General features: G+C 64.2%; 5 pseudogenes; all 5 read left to right on the forward strand.

Annotated features, from left to right (window-relative positions):
• Window positions 1-2202: 2202 nt before the first annotated feature.
• Window positions 2203-2322, forward strand: LOC142876241 (uncharacterized; annotated as a pseudogene).
• A 3468-nt stretch (window positions 2323-5790) lies between these two features.
• LOC142876242 (uncharacterized) lies at window positions 5791-5910 on the forward strand (annotated as a pseudogene).
• A 3467-nt stretch (window positions 5911-9377) lies between these two features.
• On the forward strand, window positions 9378-9497 carry LOC142876294 (uncharacterized; annotated as a pseudogene).
• A 3468-nt stretch (window positions 9498-12965) lies between these two features.
• LOC142876243 (uncharacterized) lies at window positions 12966-13085 on the forward strand (annotated as a pseudogene).
• Window positions 13086-16558: 3473 nt separating this feature from the next.
• LOC142876244 (uncharacterized) lies at window positions 16559-16678 on the forward strand (annotated as a pseudogene).
• The last annotated feature ends 3192 nt before the right edge of the window (window positions 16679-19870 follow it).

Consider the following 19870-nt stretch of genomic DNA (forward strand, 5'->3'; position numbering starts at 1 on the left):
CCTTCCAAGGGCTTGGTGTGGAGGCTGCTTCCAGGAAGCCCTCCAGAAACCCGGCAGCAGGGTGGCCGCAGCAGTCTCCAGCAGCCTTCCCTAAGTCGAGTGCGGGGGACGTGCCCCCGCTGTGCCGCGGGGGGCCCAGCCTGGTGTCTTCCCTGATGCCCTGCGGCTGCCGGCTGGGGCTGCCGCTCCCCGCGAGGGGAGAGCCGCGGAGGTGGGGACCGCCTCCTGATGGGGACGTACGTACACGCAGCTCTACACGTCGGATCCCGGGGCTCTCTGTCCTGCCCGAAGGCCCAGCGGGCCTGCGGGTCCTTAGAGTGGCAAAAACATCTGAAAGCTGAGACTGAGGGTCCGGTGGGTGTCTGCACTTTTGTGCTGGGCACCCCAGGGAGGCCCGGGGGCTGGCTGGACAACGTGGTCTGCTGGGCGGGGGGGGGTTGGAGGAGCAACTGATGCCCTTCGCACCTTGGGTAGCAAGAGTCTGAGGTGTCTCTGAGCCCTGTGCCATGTCCGGGGGGGGGGGCGCGGGGGGGGGAGGAGGAGGAGGAGGAGGAGGTGGGAAGGGCCGGGGCCTGCAGTCCTGTTCCCGGGGTGGCACGGCAAGTGGCTTCTTCCACAGGCTGCTTGGCCTGGGCTCCCTGCACCTGGGCCTTTGGGGGACTGGCCCTGTGCTTGCCAACACTTCCTGCAGGGACCCAGAGCTGGGAGGTGGCATCTCTCAGCCCTGGGTCGGGCAGAGCCCCAGCGGGCCATGCCCACAACCTCTCTCAGCACCGGTCCCCCAGAAGGCTCCTTTGGGACCAGGATTCTCTTGCGGTGACTCTTTAAGGTCTGGCCCCTGGATGGAGGGGCACCAGGAGTAGAGGAGCAGGAAGGGGAAGGGGGTGGCCATGCGAGGGGACACTTTGAGGCCAAGTCCCAGCTTCAGCCTGATCCTCCTGGGAACCCCGCTCTGAGACAAGGAGCCGGGCTTCGCATTCCCACAGCAGCCAGTCGTGGGCTGAGGACACCTGGGGCCTTGGGAACTCCCTGGCTTCTCCTTGGTTTAACATCTAGAGCTGCTTGTGAATCGGGCCGCCACACACACCCGAGTGCAGGTGTCTTCCGCACAGACTGCGGGCCTCGCTCTTCTGAACGCCGCTAGCTCGCCACCCACCCACGGGTGAACCTGGTCAGGGTGCTTTCTCTCGGGGGCAGACTCTTTTCCGGGCGGGCTACCGGTGTCTCTGTTTGCTCGTTTCTTTCTTCCATTTCGGGAAAGGCTTCCTTGCTGGGTGTGGAAATCTCCTATGCCTTCCCTCGCCTATTCTGTCAGCTTTCAAATTCTCTTTCAGTTGCCACCCTCACAGATGGATTAGGAAACTCTTTCCGGTGCACTCATTAGTGAAATGACCTCAATGAAGCTGGAATCCAATATCTAATGGCCGATTTTTAGCGAGTCCACACGCCAGGGTGGTCGGGGTCCAATGCAGCCCCGGCCAGGCCCAGGCCCCTTGGACCGGGCCACAGGAGGACACAGAGGAGGGTCCCGGCCCCCACGAAGCGGTGCCGGCGGTTCTCCACGGGCTTGGGCGTTTTCCAGAGGTAGGAGATGGAGGGGACTGATTTCTTCAGCGCCCCACAAACCACGCCACCCCACCCCACCCATGGGACACATCCCCAGAGAGAGACGCCCCATACACTGGCTCCCCTCCCCCTTGCGCTGTGCCCCAGCCCTGGCCCGGGGGAATAGGCGGCAGCCCACCAACAGGGCGAGGGGGGGCACAGCTGAAAGGGGTTGTGGGGGAGGGCGGCCCCTGGCTGGGGTCAAAGGGCGCGCGCGTGCGCAGTCAGCGTCAGCGGCGGCGACGCGCTGGGGGTGGGCAGCGGGTAGGTGAAGGAGGCCGGGCGAGGAGACGAGGGGGGCTGGGAGGGCTCCACCTTGGCGAGTCCAGCCGTGGAGGCGCATCTTGTTTGAGTGTGAGTGAGTGTGAGTGTGTGTGTGTGTGTATAGAGAGACAGCCCCCCGCCCCGCCCCGCCCATCACCCCCGTCCCTGGGAGCCCACGGGACCCGGCCGGCGAGCTCAACAGGCCCGGCCCGGCGCGGGGCCTGGGGCGGGAGGCGGCGGCGGCGGCGGCGGCGGCGGCGGCGGCGGCGGCGGCGGGGGGAAAGCGCAGAGAGGCTCGGCTTCTTGAGCGGGGCAGGGGCGCCCTCCGCCGCCGTCTAGGGCCACACCACCCTGAACGCCCCCCGATCTCGTCTGGTCTCGGAAGCTAAGCAGGGTCGGGCCCGGTCAGTACTTGGATGGGAGACCGCCTGGGAATACCGGGGGCCACAGGCTGCTTCTTTTTTTTTTTTTTTTTTTTGCCTCTTGTTCTGTCCCCTTTCTGGGAGCGCGGCGGCGGCCCGGGGTGGGGGTGACCCCAACCCTCAGCGCCCGCCGAGCTGCCTGGCGCCCCAGCCCGCACCGTGGGGCCTCCTCTTGTCCCAAATCGCGACACCGCCGCCACGCGGCAGCATGCGTGGCATCTGGACTGTCAGGTCTCAGACCAAAGGTCTGCTCTGTGGGAACCGACACGCTGGAGAAAACCTTGAGAGTCTGAGAGGGGAGGGAGTTCCAGAAGAAGGCCAGGATGTCATTTTGAGGGAGTATGTGACCAGAACTCGTCCCGTTGCTTTTGGGGGTTCTATGGGCTCCACGCAGGAATCTTTGGTGGTGGCACCTGATGTTGGGGGATCCGGAGTCACACCCAGACCTGCTCCACAGGCCTCCTTTTACTTTTCTCTTCGGATTCATGATTTTTAAAAAGTGTCTCTTACCTCTATGATTGCATTTTCTTTTCTCTCTCTTTTCAAGCAGATGATGGGAGTACAAGTATTCAGGTGACATGTGTTGCCCGTGCACCCCTCCCCCCTGTGTTCTCATTCATATACCTCTCATGTTGTTCCAGCGTATTGTGGGGGTACCAGTGTTAAGGTCGGGTACAGTTGCCCTCTCCAAGCCTCCCCCCTGGGGTCAGAGCTTCAAGTGCGCCCATCCCCCAGTCGGTGCGCACCCACCCCATTCCTAATGGATGTGGATGCCCATCGCCTCCCCCCACCCGCCCGACACCCACCCGATGAAGGTGATTCCTCTCCGTCCACTTAGGTGTCCATCCGTTCGTACCAATTTGCTGGTGAGCGCGCTCACGTGGTGCTCGTGTGTCCATTCTTGGGATACCTGGCTTACTGGAACGGGTTCCAGCTCTGGCCAGGAGAACACGAGAGGCGCCCTCTCACCGCTGCTCCTCACAGCCGAATGGCACTCCGTGGTGTCCACGCGCCACATTTTATTAATGCACTCCTGGATGGATGGGCACTCGGGTCGCTTCCACGTCTTTGCGATTGTGAATTGTGCCCTAACTGTCACTCTACCCCTTACCCAGCCCGTCTCCTCTGCCCCTGCCTGACGCACTCCTCCCCGGCCAGGCCCGTCACTGTCCTGGGCCCCCGCCTGACCGGCTCCTCCCCGCCCGGCCTGTCACCGTCCTCTGCCCCTGCCTGACATGCTCCTTCCCGCCCGGCCTCTCACCGTCCTCGGCCCCTGCCTGACCGGCTCCTCCGTCGCCTGGGCCTTCCAAGGGCTTGGTGTGGAGGCTGCTTCCAGGAAGCCCTCCAGAAACCCGGCAGCAGGGTGGCCGCAGCAGTCTCCAGCAGCCTTCCCTAAGTCGAGTGCGGGGGACGTGCCCCCGCTGTGCCGCGGGGGGCCCAGCCTGGTGTCTTCCCTGAGGCCCTGCGGCTGCCGGCTGGGGCTGCCGCTCCCCGCGAGGGGAGAGCCGCGGAGGTGGGGACCGCCTCCTGATGGGGACGTACGTACACGCAGCTCTCCACGTCGGATCCCGGGGCTCTCTGTCCTGCCCGAAGGCCCAGCGGGCCTGCGGGTCCTTAGAGTGGCAAAAACATCCGAAAGCTGAGACTGAGGGTCCGGTGGGTGTCTGCACTTTTGTGCTGGGCACCCCAGGGAGGCCCGGGGGCTGGCTGGACAACGTGGTCTGCTGGGCGGGGGGGGTTGGAGGAGCAACTGATGCCCTTCGCACCTTGGGTAGCAAGAGTCTGAGGTGTCTCTGAGCCCTGTGCCATGTCCGGGGGCGGGGCGCGGGGGGGGGAGGAGGAGGAGGAGGAGGAGGTGGGAAGGGCCGGGGCCTGCAGTCCTGTTCCCGGGGTGGCACGGCAAGTGGCTTCTTCCACAGGCTGCTTGGCCTGGGCTCCCTGCACCTGGGCCTTTGGGGGACTGGCCCTGTGCTTGCCAACACTTCCTGCAGGGACCCAGAGCTGGGAGGTGGCATCTCTCAGCCCTGGGTCGGGCAGAGCCCCAGCGGGCCATGCCCACAACCTCTCTCAGCACCGGTCCCCCAGAAGGCTCCTTTGGGACCAGGATTCTCTTGCGGTGACTCTTTAAGGTCTGGCCCCTGGATGGAGGGGCACCAGGAGTAGAGGAGCAGGAAGGGGAAGGGGGTGGCCATGCGAGGGGACACTTTGAGGCCAAGTCCCAGCTTCAGCCTGATCCTCCTGGGAACCCCGCTCTGAGACAAGGAGCCGGGCTTCGCATTCCCACAGCAGCCAGTCGTGGGCTGAGGACACCTGGGGCCTTGGGAACTCCCTGGCTTCTCCTTGGTTTAACATCTAGAGCTGCTTGTGAATCGGGCCGCCACACACACCCGAGTGCAGGTGTCTTCCGCACAGACTGCGGGCCTCGCTCTTCTGAACGCCGCTAGCTCGCCACCCACCCACGGGTGAACCTGGTCAGGGTGCTTTCTCTCGGGGGCAGACTCTTTTCCGGGCGGGCTACCGGTGTCTCTGTTTGCTCGTTTCTTTCTTCCATTTCGGGAAAGGCTTCCTTGCTGGGTGTGGAAATCTCCTATGCCTTCCCTCGCCTATTCTGTCAGCTTTCAAATTCTCTTTCAGTTGCCACCCTCACAGATGGATTAGGAAACTCTTTCCGGTGCACTCATTAGTGAAATGACCTCAATGAAGCTGGAATCCAATATCTAATGGCCGATTTTTAGCGAGTCCACACGCCAGGGTGGTCGGGGTCCAATGCAGCCCCGGCCAGGCCCAGGCCCCTTGGACCGGGCCACAGGAGGACACAGAGGAGGGTCCCGGCCCCCACGAAGCGGTGCCGGCGGTTCTCCACGGGCTTGGGCGTTTTCCAGAGGTAGGAGATGGAGGGGACTGATTTCTTCAGCGCCCCACAAACCACGCCACCCCACCCCACCCATGGGACACATCCCCAGAGAGAGACGCCCCATACACTGGCTCCCCTCCCCCTTGCGCTGTGCCCCAGCCCTGGCCCGGGGGAATAGGCGGCAGCCCACCAACAGGGCGAGGGGGGGCACAGCTGAAAGGGGTTGTGGGGGAGGGCGGCCCCTGGCTGGGGTCAAAGGGCGCGCGCGTGCGCAGTCAGCGTCAGCGGCGGCGACGCGCTGGGGGTGGGCAGCGGGTAGGTGAAGGAGGCCGGGCGAGGAGACCAGGGGGGCTGGGAGGGCTCCACCTTGGCGAGTCCAGCCGTGGAGGCGCATCTTGTGTGAGTGTGAGTGAGTGTGAGTGTGTGTGTGTGTGTATAGAGAGACAGCCCCCCGCCCCGCCCCGCCCATCACCCCCGTCCCTGGGAGCCCACGGGACCCGGCCGGCGAGCTCAACAGGCCCGGCCCGGCGCGGGGCCTGGGGCGGGAGGCGGCGGCGGCGGCGGCGGCGGCGGCGGCGGCGGCGGCGGGGGGAAAGCGCAGAGAGGCTCGGCTTCTTGAGCGGGGCAGGGGCGCCCTCCGCCGCCGTCTAGGGCCACACCACCCTGAACGCCCCCCGATCTCGTCTGGTCTCGGAAGCTAAGCAGGGTCGGGCCCGGTCAGTACTTGGATGGGAGACCGCCTGGGAATACCGGGGGCCACAGGCTGCTTCTTTTTTTTTTTTTTTTTTTTGCCTCTTGTTCTGTCCCCTTTCTGGGAGCGCGGCGGCGGCCCGGGGTGGGGGTGACCCCAACCCTCAGCGCCCGCCGCGCTGCCTGGCGCCCCAGCCCGCACCGTGGGGCCTCCTCTTGTCCCAAGCCGCGACACCGCCGCCACGCGGCAGCATGCGTGGCATCTGGACTGTCAGGTCTCAGACCAAAGGTCTGCTCTGTGGGAACAGACACGCTGGAGAAAACCTTGAGAGTCTGAGAGGGGAGGGAGTTCCAGAAGAAGGCCAGGATGTCATTTTGAGGGAGTATGTGACCAGAACTCGTCCCGTTGCTTTTGGGGGTTCTATGGGCTCCACGCAGGAATCTTTGGTGGTGGCACCTGATGTTGGGGGATCCGGAGTCACACCCAGACCTGCTCCACAGGCCTCCTTTTACTTTTCTCTTCGGATTCATGATTTTTAAAAAGTGTCTCTTACCTCTATGATTGCATTTTCTTTTCTCTCTCTTTTCAAGCAGATGATGGGAGTACAAGTATTCAGGTGACATGTGTTGCCCGTGCACCCCTCCCCCCTGTGTTCTCATTCATATACCTCTCATGTTGTTCCAGCGTATTGTGGGGGTACCAGTGTTAAGGTCGGGTACAGTTGCCCTCTCCAAGCCTCCCCCCTGGGGTCAGAGCTTCAAGTGCGCCCATCCCCCAGTCGGTGCGCACCCACCCCATTCCTAATGGATGTGGATGCCCATCGCCTCCCCCCACCCGCCCGACACCCACCCGATGAAGGTGATTCCTCTCCGTCCACTTAGGTGTCCATCCGTTCGTACCAATTTGCTGGTGTGCGCGCTCACGTGGTGCTCGTGTGTCCATTCTTGGGATACCTGGCTTACTGGAACGGGTTCCAGCTCTGGCCAGGAGAACACGAGAGGCGCCCTCTCACCGCTGCTCCTCACAGCCGAATGGCACTCCGTGGTGTCCACGCGCCACATTTTATTAATGCACTCCTGGATGGATGGGCACTCGGGTCGCTTCCACGTCTTTGCGATTGTGAATTGTGCCCTAACTGTCACTCTACCCCTTACCCAGCCCGTCTCCTCTGCCCCTGCCTGACGCACTCCTCCCCGGCCAGGCCCGTCACTGTCCTGGGCCCCCGCCTGACCGGCTCCTCCCCGCCCGGCCTGTCACCGTCCTCTGCCCCTGCCTGACATGCTCCTTCCCGCCCGGCCTCTCACCGTCCTCGGCCCCTGCCTGACCGGCTCCTCCGTCGCCTGGGCCTTCCAAGGGCTTGGTGTGGAGGCTGCTTCCAGGAAGCCCTCCAGAAACCCGGCAGCAGGGTGGCCGCAGCAGTCTCCAGCAGCCTTCCCTAAGTCGAGTGCGGGGGACGTGCCCCCGCTGTGCCGCGGGTGGCCCAGCCTGGTGTCTTCCCTGATGCCCTGCGGCTGCCGGCTGGGGCTGCCACTCCCCGCGAGGGGAGAGCCGCGGAGGTGGGGACCGCCTCCTGATGGGGACGTACGTACACGCAGCTCTACACGTCGGATCCCGGGGCTCTCTGTCCTGCCCGAAGGCCCAGCGGGCCTGCGGGTCCTTAGAGTGGCAAAAACATCCGAAAGCTGAGACTGAGGGTCCGGTGGGTGTCTGCACTTTTGTGCTGGGCACCCCAGGGAGGCCCGGGGGCTGGCTGGACAACGTGGTCTGCTGGGCGGGGGGGGGTTGGAGGAGCAACTGATGCCCTTCGCACCTTGGGTAGCAAGAGTCTGAGGTGTCTCTGAGCCCTGTGCCATGTCCGGGGGGGGGGGCGCGGGGGGGGGAGGAGGAGGAGGAGGAGGAGGTGGGAAGGGCCGGGGCCTGCAGTCCTGTTCCCGGGGTGGCACGGCAAGTGGCTTCTTCCACAGGCTGCTTGGCCTGGGCTCCCTGCACCTGGGCCTTTGGGGGACTGGCCCTGTGCTTGCCAACACTTCCTGCAGGGACCCAGAGCTGGGAGGTGGCATCTCTCAGCCCTGGGTCGGGCAGAGCCCCAGCGGGCCATGCCCACAACCTCTCTCAGCACCGGTCCCCCAGAAGGCTCCTTTGGGACCAGGATTCTCTTGCGGTGACTCTTTAAGGTCTGGCCCCTGGATGGAGGGGCACCAGGAGTAGAGGAGCAGGAAGGGGAAGGGGGTGGCCATGCGAGGGGACACTTTGAGGCCAAGTCCCAGCTTCAGCCTGATCCTCCTGGGAACCCCGCTCTGAGACAAGGAGCCGGGCTTCGCATTCCCACAGCAGCCAGTCGTGGGCTGAGGACACCTGGGGCCTTGGGAACTCCCTGGCTTCTCCTTGGTTTAACATCTAGAGCTGCTTGTGAATCGGGCCGCCACACACACCCGAGTGCAGGTGTCTTCCGCACAGACTGCGGGCCTCGCTCTTCTGAACGCCGCTAGCTCGCCACCCACCCACGGGTGAACCTGGTCAGGGTGCTTTCTCTCGGGGGCAGACTCTTTTCCGGGCGGGCTACCGGTGTCTCTGTTTGCTCGTTTCTTTCTTCCATTTCGGGAAAGGCTTCCTTGCTGGGTGTGGAAATCTCCTATGCCTTCCCTCGCCTATTCTGTCAGCTTTCAAATTCTCTTTCAGTTGCCACCCTCACAGATGGATTAGGAAACTCTTTCCGGTGCACTCATTAGTGAAATGACCTCAATGAAGCTGGAATCCAATATCTAATGGCCGATTTTTAGCGAGTCCACACGCCAGGGTGGTCGGGGTCCAATGCAGCCCCGGCCAGGCCCAGGCCCCTTGGACCGGGCCACAGGAGGACACAGAGGAGGGTCCCGGCCCCCAAGAAGCGGTGCCGGCGGTTCTCCAGGGGCTTGGGCGTTTTCCAGAGGTAGGAGATGGAGGGGACTGATTTCTTCAGCGCCCCACAAACCACGCCACCCCACCCCACCCATGGGACACATCCCCAGAGAGAGACGCCCCATACACTGGCTCCCCTCCCCCTTGCGCTGTGCCCCAGCCCTGGCCCGGGGGAATAGGCGGCAGCCCACCCACAGGGCGAGGGGGGGCACAGCTGAAAGGGGTTGTGGGGGAGGGCGGCCCCTGGCTGGGGTCAAAGGGCGCGCGCGTGCGCAGTCAGCGTCAGCGGCGGCGACGCGCTGGGGGTGGGCAGCGGGTAGGTGAAGGAGGCCGGGCGAGGAGACGAGGGGGGCTGGGAGGGCTCCACCTTGGCGAGTCCAGCCGTGGAGGCGCATCTTGTTTGAGTGAGTGTGAGTGTGTGTGTGTGTGTATAGAGAGACAGCCCCCCGCCCCGCCCCGCCCATCACCCCCGTCCCTGGGAGCCCACGGGACCCGGCCGGCGAGCTCAACAGGCCCGGCCCGGCGCGGGGCCTGGGGCGGGAGGCGGCGGCGGCGGCGGCGGCGGCGGCGGCGGCGGCGGCGGCGGGGGGAAAGCGCAGAGAGGCTCGGCTTCTTGAGCGGGGCAGGGGCGCCCTCCGCCGCCGTCTAGGGCCACACCACCCTGAACGCCCCCCGATCTCGTCTGGTCTCGGAAGCTAAGCAGGGTCGGGCCCGGTCAGTACTTGGATGGGAGACTGCCTGGGAATACCGGGGGCCACAGGCTGCTTCTTTTTTTTTTTTTTTTTTTGCCTCTTGTTCTGTCCCCTTTCTGGGAGCGCGGCGGCGGCCCGGGGTGGGGGTGACCCCAACCCTCAGCGCCCGCCGAGCTGCCTGGCGCCCCAGCCCGCACCGTGGGGCCTCCTCTTGTCCCAAATCGCGACACCGCCGCCACGCGGCAGCATGCGTGGCATCTGGACTGTCAGGTCTCAGACCAAAGGTCTGCTCTGTGGGAACCGACACGCTGGAGAAAACCTTGAGAGTCTGAGAGGGGAGGGAGTTCCAGAAGAAGGCCAGGATGTCATTTTGAGGGAGTATGTGACCAGAACTCGTCCCGTTGCTTTTGGGGGTTCTATGGGCTCCACGCAGGAATCTTTGGTGGTGGCACCTGATGTTGGGGGATCCGGAGTCACACCCAGACCTGCTCCACAGGCCTCCTTTTACTTTTCTCTTCGGATTCATGATTTTTAAAAAGTGTCTCTTACCTCTATGATTGCATTTTCTTTTCTCTCTCTTTTCAAGCAGATGATGGGAGTACAAGTATTCAGGTGACATGTGTTGCCCGTGCACCCCTCCCCCCTGTGTTCTCATTCATATACCTCTCATGTTGTTCCAGCGTATTGTGGGGGTACCAGTGTTAAGGTCGGGTACAGTTGCCCTCTCCAAGCCTCCCCCCTGGGGTCAGAGCTTCAAGTGCGCCCATCCCCCAGTCGGTGCGCACCCACCCCATTCCTAATGGATGTGGATGCCCATCGCCTCCCCCCACCCGCCCGACACCCACCCGATGAAGGTGATTCCTCTCCGTCCACTTAGGTGTCCATCCGTTCGTACCAATTTGCTGGTGAGCGCGCTCACGTGGTGCTCGTGTGTCCATTCTTGGGATACCTGGCTTACTGGAACGGGTTCCAGCTCTGGCCAGGAGAACACGAGAGGCGCCCTCTCACCGCTGCTCCTCACAGCCGAATGGCACTCCGTGGTGTCCACGCGCCACATTTTATTAATGCACTCCTGGATGGATGGGCACTCGGGTCGCTTCCACGTCTTTGCGATTGTGAATTGTGCCCTAACTGTCACTCTACCCCTTACCCAGCCCGTCTCCTCTGCCCCTGCCTGACGCACTCCTCCCCGGCCAGGCCCGTCACTGTCCTGGGCCCCCGCCTGACCGGCTCCTCCCCGCCCGGCCTGTCACCGTCCTCTGCCCCTGCCTGACATGCTCCTTCCCGCCCGGCCTCTCACCGTCCTCGGCCCCTGCCTGACCGGCTCCTCCGTCGCCTGGGCCTTCCAAGGGCTTGGTGTGGAGGCTGCTTCCAGGAAGCCCTCCAGAAACCCGGCAGCAGGGTGGCCGCAGCAGTCTCCAGCAGCCTTCCCTAAGTCGAGTGCGGGGGACGTGCCCCCGCTGTGCCGCGGGGGGCCCAGCCTGGTGTCTTCCCTGATGCCCTGCGGCTGCCGGCTGGGGCTGCCGCTCCCCGCGAGGGGAGAGCCGCGGAGGTGGGGACCGCCTCCTGATGGGGACGTACGTACACGCAGCTCTCCACGTCGGATCCCGGGGCTCTCTGTCCTGCCCGAAGGCCCAGCGGGCCTGCGGGTCCTTAGAGTGGCAAAAACATCCGAAAGCTGAGACTGAGGGTCCGGTGGGTGTCTGCACTTTTGTGCTGGGCACCCCAGGGAGGCCCGGGGGCTGGCTGGACAACGTGGTCTGCTGGGCGGGGGGGGGTTGGAGGAGCAACTGATGCCCTTCGCACCTTGGGTAGCAAGAGTCTGAGGTGTCTCTGAGCCCTGTGCCATGTCCGGGGGCGGGGCGCGGGGGGGGGAGGAGGAGGAGGAGGAGGAGGTGGGAAGGGCCGGGGCCTGCAGTCCTGTTCCCGGGGTGGCACGGCAAGTGGCTTCTTCCACAGGCTGCTTGGCCTGGGCTCCCTGCACCTGGGCCTTTGGGGGACTGGCCCTGTGCTTGCCAACACTTCCTGCAGGGACCCAGAGCTGGGAGGTGGCATCTCTCAGCCCTGGGTCGGGCAGAGCCCCAGCGGGCCATGCCCACAACCTCTCTCAGCACCGGTCCCCCAGAAGGCTCCTTTGGGACCAGGATTCTCTTGCGGTGACTCTTTAAGGTCTGGCCCCTGGATGGAGGGGCACCAGGAGTAGAGGAGCAGGAAGGGGAAGGGGGTGGCCATGCGAGGGGACACTTTGAGGCCAAGTCCCAGCTTCAGCCTGATCCTCCTGGGAACCCCGCTCTGAGACAAGGAGCCGGGCTTCGCATTCCCACAGCAGCCAGTCGTGGGCTGAGGACACCTGGGGCCTTGGGAACTCCCTGGCTTCTCCTTGGTTTAACATCTAGAGCTGCTTGTGAATCGGGCCGCCACACACACCCGAGTGCAGGTGTCTTCCGCACAGACTGCGGGCCTCGCTCTTCTGAACGCCGCTAGCTCGCCACCCACCCACGGGTGAACCTGGTCAGGGTGCTTTCTCTCGGGGGCAGACTCTTTTCCGGGCGGGCTACCGGTGTCTCTGTTTGCTCGTTTCTTTCTTCCATTTCGGGAAAGGCTTCCTTGCTGGGTGTGGAAATCTCCTATGCCTTCCCTCGCCTATTCTGTCAGCTTTCAAATTCTCTTTCAGTTGCCACCCTCACAGATGGATTAGGAAACTCTTTCCGGTGCACTCATTAGTGAAATGACCTCAATGAAGCTGGAATCCAATATCTAATGGCCGATTTTTAGCGAGTCCACACGCCAGGGTGGTCGGGGTCCAATGCAGCCCCGGCCAGGCCCAGGCCCCTTGGACCGGGCCACAGGAGGACACAGAGGAGGGTCCCGGCCCCCACGAAGCGGTGCCGGCGGTTCTCCACGGGCTTGGGCGTTTTCCAGAGGTAGGAGATGGAGGGGACTGATTTCTTCAGCGCCCCACAAACCACGCCACCCCACCCCACCCATGGGACACATCCCCAGAGAGAGACGCCCCATACACTGGCTCCCCTCCCCCTTGCGCTGTGCCCCAGCCCTGGCCCGGGGGAATAGGCGGCAGCCCACCCACAGGGCGAGGGGGGGCACAGCTGAAAGGGGTTGTGGGGGAGGGCGGCCCCTGGCTGGGGTCAAAGGGCGCGCGCGTGCGCAGTCAGCGTCAGCGGCGGCGACGCGCTGGGGGTGGGCAGCGGGTAGGTGAAGGAGGCCGGGCGAGGAGACGAGGGGGGCTGGGAGGGCTCCACCTTGGCGAGTCCAGCCGTGGAGGCGCATCTTGTGTGAGTGTGAGTGAGTGTGAGTGTGTGTGTGTGTGTATAGAGAGACAGCCCCCCGCCCCGCCCCGCCCATCACCCCCGTCCCTGGGAGCCCACGGGACCCGGCCGGCGAGCTCAACAGGCCCGGCCCGGCGCGGGGCCTGGGGCGGGAGGCGGCGGCGGCGGCGGCGGCGGCGGCGGCGGCGGCGGCGGGGGGAAAGCGCAGAGAGGCTCGGCTTCTTGAGCGGGGCAGGGGCGCCCTCCGCCGCCGTCTAGGGCCACACCACCCTGAACGCCCCCCGATCTCGTCTGGTCTCGGAAGCTAAGCAGGGTCGGGCCCGGTCAGTACTTGGATGGGAGACCGCCTGGGAATACCGGGGGCCACAGGCTGCTTCTTTTTTTTTTTTTTTTTTTTGCCTCTTGTTCTGTCCCCTTTCTGGGAGCGCGGCGGCGGCCCGGGGTGGGGGTGACCCCAACCCTCAGCGCCCGCCGAGCTGCCTGGCGCCCCAGCCCGCACCGTGGGGCCTCCTCTTGTCCCAAGCCGCGACACCGCCGCCACGCGGCAGCATGCGTGGCATCTGGACTGTCAGGTCTCAGACCAAAGGTCTGCTCTGTGGGAACCGACACGCTGGAGAAAACCTTGAGAGTCTGAGAGGGGAGGGAGTTCCAGAAGAAGGCCAGGATGTCATTTTGAGGGAGTATGTGACCAGAACTCGTCCCGTTGCTTTTGGGGGTTCTATGGGCTCCACGCAGGAATCTTTGGTGGTGGCACCTGATGTTGGGGGATCCGGAGTCACACCCAGACCTGCTCCACAGGCCTCCTTTTACTTTTCTCTTCGGATTCATGATTTTTAAAAAGTGTCTCTTACCTCTATGATTGCATTTTCTTTTCTCTCTCTTTTCAAGCAGATGATGGGAGTACAAGTATTCAGGTGACATGTGTTGCCCGTGCACCCCTCCCCCCTGTGTTCTCATTCATATACCTCTCATGTTGTTCCAGCGTATTGTGGGGGTACCAGTGTTAAGGTCGGGTACAGTTGCCCTCTCCAAGCCTCCCCCCTGGGGTCAGAGCTTCAAGTGCGCCCATCCCCCAGTCGGTGCGCACCCACCCCATTCCTAATGGATGTGGATGCCCATCGCCTCCCCCCACCCGCCCGACACCCACCCGATGAAGGTGATTCCTCTCCGTCCACTTAGGTGTCCATCCGTTCGTACCAATTTGCTGGTGAGCGCGCTCACGTGGTGCTCGTGTGTCCATTCTTGGGATACCTGGCTTACTGGAACGGGTTCCAGCTCTGGCCAGGAGAACACGAGAGGCGCCCTCTCACCGCTGCTCCTCACAGCCGAATGGCACTCCGTGGTGTCCACGCGCCACATTTTATTAATGCACTCCTGGATGGATGGGCACTCGGGTCGCTTCCACGTCTTTGCGATTGTGAATTGTGCCCTAACTGTCACTCTACCCCTTACCCAGCCCGTCTCCTCTGCCCCTGCCTGACCCACTCCTCCCCGGCCAGGCCCGTCACTGTCCTGGGCCCCCGCCTGACCGGCTCCTCCCCGCCCGGCCTGTCACCGTCCTCTGCCCCTGCCTGACATGCTCCTTCCCGCCCGGCCTCTCACCGTCCTCGGCCCCTGCCTGACCGGCTCCTCCGTCGCCTGGGCCTTCCAAGGGCTTGGTGTGGAGGCTGCTTCCAGGAAGCCCTCCAGAAACCCGGCAGCAGGGTGGCCGCAGCAGTCTCCAGCAGCCTTCCCTAAGTCGAGTGCGGGGGACGTGCCCCCGCTGTGCCGCGGGGGGCCCAGCCTGGTGTCTTCCCTGATGCCCTGCGGCTGCCGGCTGGGGCTGCCGCTCCCCGCGAGGGGAGAGCCGCGGAGGTGGGGACCGCCTCCTGATGGGGACGTACGTACACGCAGCTCTACACGTCGGATCCCGGGGCTCTCTGTCCTGCCCGAAGGCCCAGCGGGCCTGCGGGTCCTTAGAGTGGCAAAAACATCTGAAAGCTGAGACTGAGGGTCCGGTGGGTGTCTGCACTTTTGTGCTGGGCACCCCAGGGAGGCCCGGGGGCTGGCTGGACAACGTGGTCTGCTGGGCGGGGGGGGGTTGGAGGAGCAACTGATGCCCTTCGCACCTTGGGTAGCAAGAGTCTGAGGTGTCTCTGAGCCCTGTGCCATGTCCGGGGGGGGGGGCGCGGGGGGGGGAGGAGGAGGAGGAGGAGGAGGTGGGAAGGGCCGGGGCCTGCAGTCCTGTTCCCGGGGTGGCACGGCAAGTGGCTTCTTCCACAGGCTGCTTGGCCTGGGCTCCCTGCACCTGGGCCTTTGGGGGACTGGCCCTGTGCTTGCCAACACTTCCTGCAGGGACCCAGAGCTGGGAGGTGGCATCTCTCAGCCCTGGGTCGGGCAGAGCCCCAGCGGGCCATGCCCACAACCTCTCTCAGCACCGGTCCCCCAGAAGGCTCCTTTGGGACCAGGATTCTCTTGCGGTGACTCTTTAAGGTCTGGCCCCTGGATGGAGGGGCACCAGGAGTAGAGGAGCAGGAAGGGGAAGGGGGTGGCCATGCGAGGGGACACTTTGAGGCCAAGTCCCAGCTTCAGCCTGATCCTCCTGGGAACCCCGCTCTGAGACAAGGAGCCGGGCTTCGCATTCCCACAGCAGCCAGTCGTGGGCTGAGGACACCTGGGGCCTTGGGAACTCCCTGGCTTCTCCTTGGTTTAACATCTAGAGCTGCTTGTGAATCGGGCCGCCACACACACCCGAGTGCAGGTGTCTTCCGCACAGACTGCGGGCCTCGCTCTTCTGAACGCCGCTAGCTCGCCACCCACCCACGGGTGAACCTGGTCAGGGTGCTTTCTCTCGGGGGCAGACTCTTTTCCGGGCGGGCTACCGGTGTCTCTGTTTGCTCGTTTCTTTCTTCCATTTCGGGAAAGGCTTCCTTGCTGGGTGTGGAAATCTCCTATGCCTTCCCTCGCCTATTCTGTCAGCTTTCAAATTCTCTTTCAGTTGCCACCCTCACAGATGGATTAGGAAACTCTTTCCGGTGCACTCATTAGTGAAATGACCTCAATGAAGCTGGAATCCAATATCTAATGGCCGATTTTTAGCGAGTCCACACGCCAGGGTGGTCGGGGTCCAATGCAGCCCCGGCCAGGCCCAGGCCCCTTGGACCGGGCCACAGGAGGACACAGAGGAGGGTCCCGGCCCCCACGAAGCGGTGCCGGCGGTTCTCCACGGGCTTGGGCGTTTTCCAGAGGTAGGAGATGGAGGGGACTGATTTCTTCAGCGCCCCACAAACCACGCCACCCCACCCCACCCATGGGACACATCCCCAGAGAGAGACGCCCCATACACTGGCTCCCCTCCCCCTTGCGCTGTGCCCCAGCCCTGGCCCGGGGGAATAGGCGGCAGCCCACCAACAGGGCGAGGGGGGGCACAGCTGAAAGGGGTTGTGGGGGAGGGCGGCCCCTGGCTGGGGTCAAAGGGCGCGCGCGTGCGCAGTCAGCGTCAGCGGCGGCGACGCGCTGGGGGTGGGCAGCGGGTAGGTGAAGGAGGCCGGGCGAGGAGACGAGGGGGGCTGGGAGGGCTCCACCTTGGCGAGTCCAGCCGTGGAGGCGCATCTTGTTTGAGTGTGAGTGAGTGTGAGTGTGTGTGTGTGTGTATAGAGAGACAGCCCCCCGCCCCGCCCCGCCCATCACCCCCGTCCCTGGGAGCCCACGGGACCCGGCCGGCGAGCTCAACAGGCCCGGCCCGGCGCGGGGCCTGGGGCGGGAGGCGGCGGCGGCGGCGGCGGCGGCGGCGGCGGCGGCGGCGGCGGGGGGAAAGCGCAGAGAGGCTCGGCTTCTTGAGCGGGGCAGGGGCGCCCTCCGCCGCCGTCTAGGGCCACACCACCCTGAACGCCCCCCGATCTCGTCTGGTCTCGGAAGCTAAGCAGGGTCGGGCCCGGTCAGTACTTGGATGGGAGACCGCCTGGGAATACCGGGGGCCACAGGCTGCTTCTTTTTTTTTTTTTTTTTTTTGCCTCTTGTTCTGTCCCCTTTCTGGGAGCGCGGCGGCGGCCCGGGGTGGGGGTGACCCCAACCCTCAGCGCCCGCCGAGCTGCCTGGCGCCCCAGCCCGCACCGTGGGGCCTCCTCTTGTCCCAAATCGCGACACCGCCGCCACGCGGCAGCATGCGTGGCATCTGGACTGTCAGGTCTCAGACCAAAGGTCTGCTCTGTGGGAACCGACACGCTGGAGAAAACCTTGAGAGTCTGAGAGGGGAGGGAGTTCCAGAAGAAGGCCAGGATGTCATTTTGAGGGAGTATGTGACCAGAACTCGTCCCGTTGCTTTTGGGGGTTCTATGGGCTCCACGCAGGAATCTTTGGTGGTGGCACCTGATGTTGGGGGATCCGGAGTCACACCCAGACCTGCTCCACAGGCCTCCTTTTACTTTTCTCTTCGGATTCATGATTTTTAAAAAGTGTCTCTTACCTCTATGATTGCATTTTCTTTTCTCTCTCTTTTCAAGCAGATGATGGGAGTACAAGTATTCAGGTGACATGTGTTGCCCGTGCACCCCTCCCCCCTGTGTTCTCATTCATATACCTCTCATGTTGTTCCAGCGTATTGTGGGGGTACCAGTGTTAAGGTCGGGTACAGTTGCCCTCTCCAAGCCTCCCCCCTGGGGTCAGAGCTTCAAGTGCGCCCATCCCCCAGTCGGTGCGCACCCACCCCATTCCTAATGGATGTGGATGCCCATCGCCTCCCCCCACCCGCCCGACACCCACCCGATGAAGGTGATTCCTCTCCGTCCACTTAGGTGTCCATCCGTTCGTACCAATTTGCTGGTGAGCGCGCTCACGTGGTGCTCGTGTGTCCATTCTTGGGATACCTGGCTTACTGGAACGGGTTCCAGCTCTGGCCAGGAGAACACGAGAGGCGCCCTCTCACCGCTGCTCCTCACAGCCGAATGGCACTCCGTGGTGTCCACGCGCCACATTTTATTAATGCACTCCTGGATGGATGGGCACTCGGGTCGCTTCCACGTCTTTGCGATTGTGAATTGTGCCCTAACTGTCACTCTACCCCTTACCCAGCCCGTCTCCTCTGCCCCTGCCTGACGCACTCCTCCCCGGCCAGGCCCGTCACTGTCCTGGGCCCCCGCCTGACCGGCTCCTCCCCGCCCGGCCTGTCACCGTCCTCTGCCCCTGCCTGACATGCTCCTTCCCGCCCGGCCTCTCACCGTCCTCGGCCCCTGCCTGACCGGCTCCTCCGTCGCCTGGGCCTTCCAAGGGCTTGGTGTGGAGGCTGCTTCCAGGAAGCCCTCCAGAAACCCGGCAGCAGGGTGGCCGCAGCAGTCTCCAGCAGCCTTCCCTAAGTCGAGTGCGGGGGACGTGCCCCCGCTGTGCCGCGGGGGGCCCAGCCTGGTGTCTTCCCTGAGGCCCTGCGGCTGCCGGCTGGGGCTGCCGCTCCCCGCGAGGGGAGAGCCGCGGAGGTGGGGACCGCCTCCTGATGGGGACGTACGTACACGCAGCTCTCCACGTCGGATCCCGGGGCTCTCTGTCCTGCCCGAAGGCCCAGCGGGCCTGCGGGTCCTTAGAGTGGCAAAAACATCCGAAAGCTGAGACTGAGGGTCCGGTGGGTGTCTGCACTTTTGTGCTGGGCACCCCAGGGAGGCCCGGGGGCTGGCTGGACAACGTGGTCTGCTGGGCGGGGGGGGTTGGAGGAGCAACTGATGCCCTTCGCACCTTGGGTAGCAAGAGTCTGAGGTGTCTCTGAGCCCTGTGCCATGTCCGGGGGCGGGGCGCGGGGGGGGGAGGAGGAGGAGGAGGAGGAGGTGGGAAGGGCCGGGGCCTGCAGTCCTGTTCCCGGGGTGGCACGGCAAGTGGCTTCTTCCACAGGCTGCTTGGCCTGGGCTCCCTGCACCTGGGCCTTTGGGGGACTGGCCCTGTGCTTGCCAACACTTCCTGCAGGGACCCAGAGCTGGGAGGTGGCATCTCTCAGCCCTGGGTCGGGCAGAGCCCCAGCGGGCCATGCCCACAACCTCTCTCAGCACCGGTCCCCCAGAAGGCTCCTTTGGGACCAGGATTCTCTTGCGGTGACTCTTTAAGGTCTGGCCCCTGGATGGAGGGGCACCAGGAGTAGAGGAGCAGGAAGGGGAAGGGGGTGGCCATGCGAGGGGACACTTTGAGGCCAAGTCCCAGCTTCAGCCTGATCCTCCTGGGAACCCCGCTCTGAGACAAGGAGCCGGGCTTCGCATTCCCACAGCAGCCAGTCGTGGGCTGAGGACACCTGGGGCCTTGGGAACTCCCTGGCTTCTCCTTGGTTTAACATCTAGAGCTGCTTGTGAATCGGGCCGCCACACACACCCGAGTGCAGGTGTCTTCCGCACAGACTGCGGGCCTCGCTCTTCTGAACGCCGCTAGCTCGCCACCCACCCACGGGTGAACCTGGTCAGGGTGCTTTCTCTCGGGGGCAGACTCTTTTCCGGGCGGGCTACCGGTGTCTCTGTTTGCTCGTTTCTTTCTTCCATTTCGGGAAAGGCTTCCTTGCTGGGTGTGGAAATCTCCTATGCCTTCCCTCGCCTATTCTGTCAGCTTTCAAATTCTCTTTCAGTTGCCACCCTCACAGATGGATTAGGAAACTCTTTCCGGTGCACTCATTAGTGAAATGACCTCAATGAAGCTGGAATCCAATATCAAATGGCCGATTTTTAGCGAGTCCACACGCCAGGGTGGTCGGGGTCCAATGCAGCCCCGGCCAGGCCCAGGCCCCTTGGACCGGGCCACAGGAGGACACAGAGGAGGGTCCCGGCCCCCACGAAGCGGTGCCGGCGGTTCTCCAGGGGCTTGGGCGTTCTCCAGAGGTAGGAGATGGAGGGGACTGATTTCTTCAGCGCCCCACAAACCACGCCACCCCACCCCACCCATGGGACACATCCCCAGAGAGAGACGCCCCATACACTGGCTCCCCTCCCCCTTGCGCTGTGCCCCAGCCCTGGCCCGGGGGAATAGGCGGCAGCCCACCCACAGGGCGAGGGGGGGCACAGCTGAAAGGGGTTGTGGGGGAGGGCGGCCCCTGGCTGGGGTCAAAGGGCGCGCGCGTGCGCAGTCAGCGTCAGCGGCGGCGACGCGCTGGGGGTGGGCAGCGGGTAGGTGAAGGAGGCCGGGCGAGGAGACGAGGGGGGCTGGGAGGGCTCCACCTT

Source organism: Microcebus murinus, chromosome 14 (assembly GCF_040939455.1).
Source record: "Microcebus murinus isolate Inina chromosome 14, M.murinus_Inina_mat1.0, whole genome shotgun sequence".
Classification (NCBI taxonomy): Eukaryota; Metazoa; Chordata; class Mammalia; order Primates; family Cheirogaleidae; genus Microcebus; species Microcebus murinus.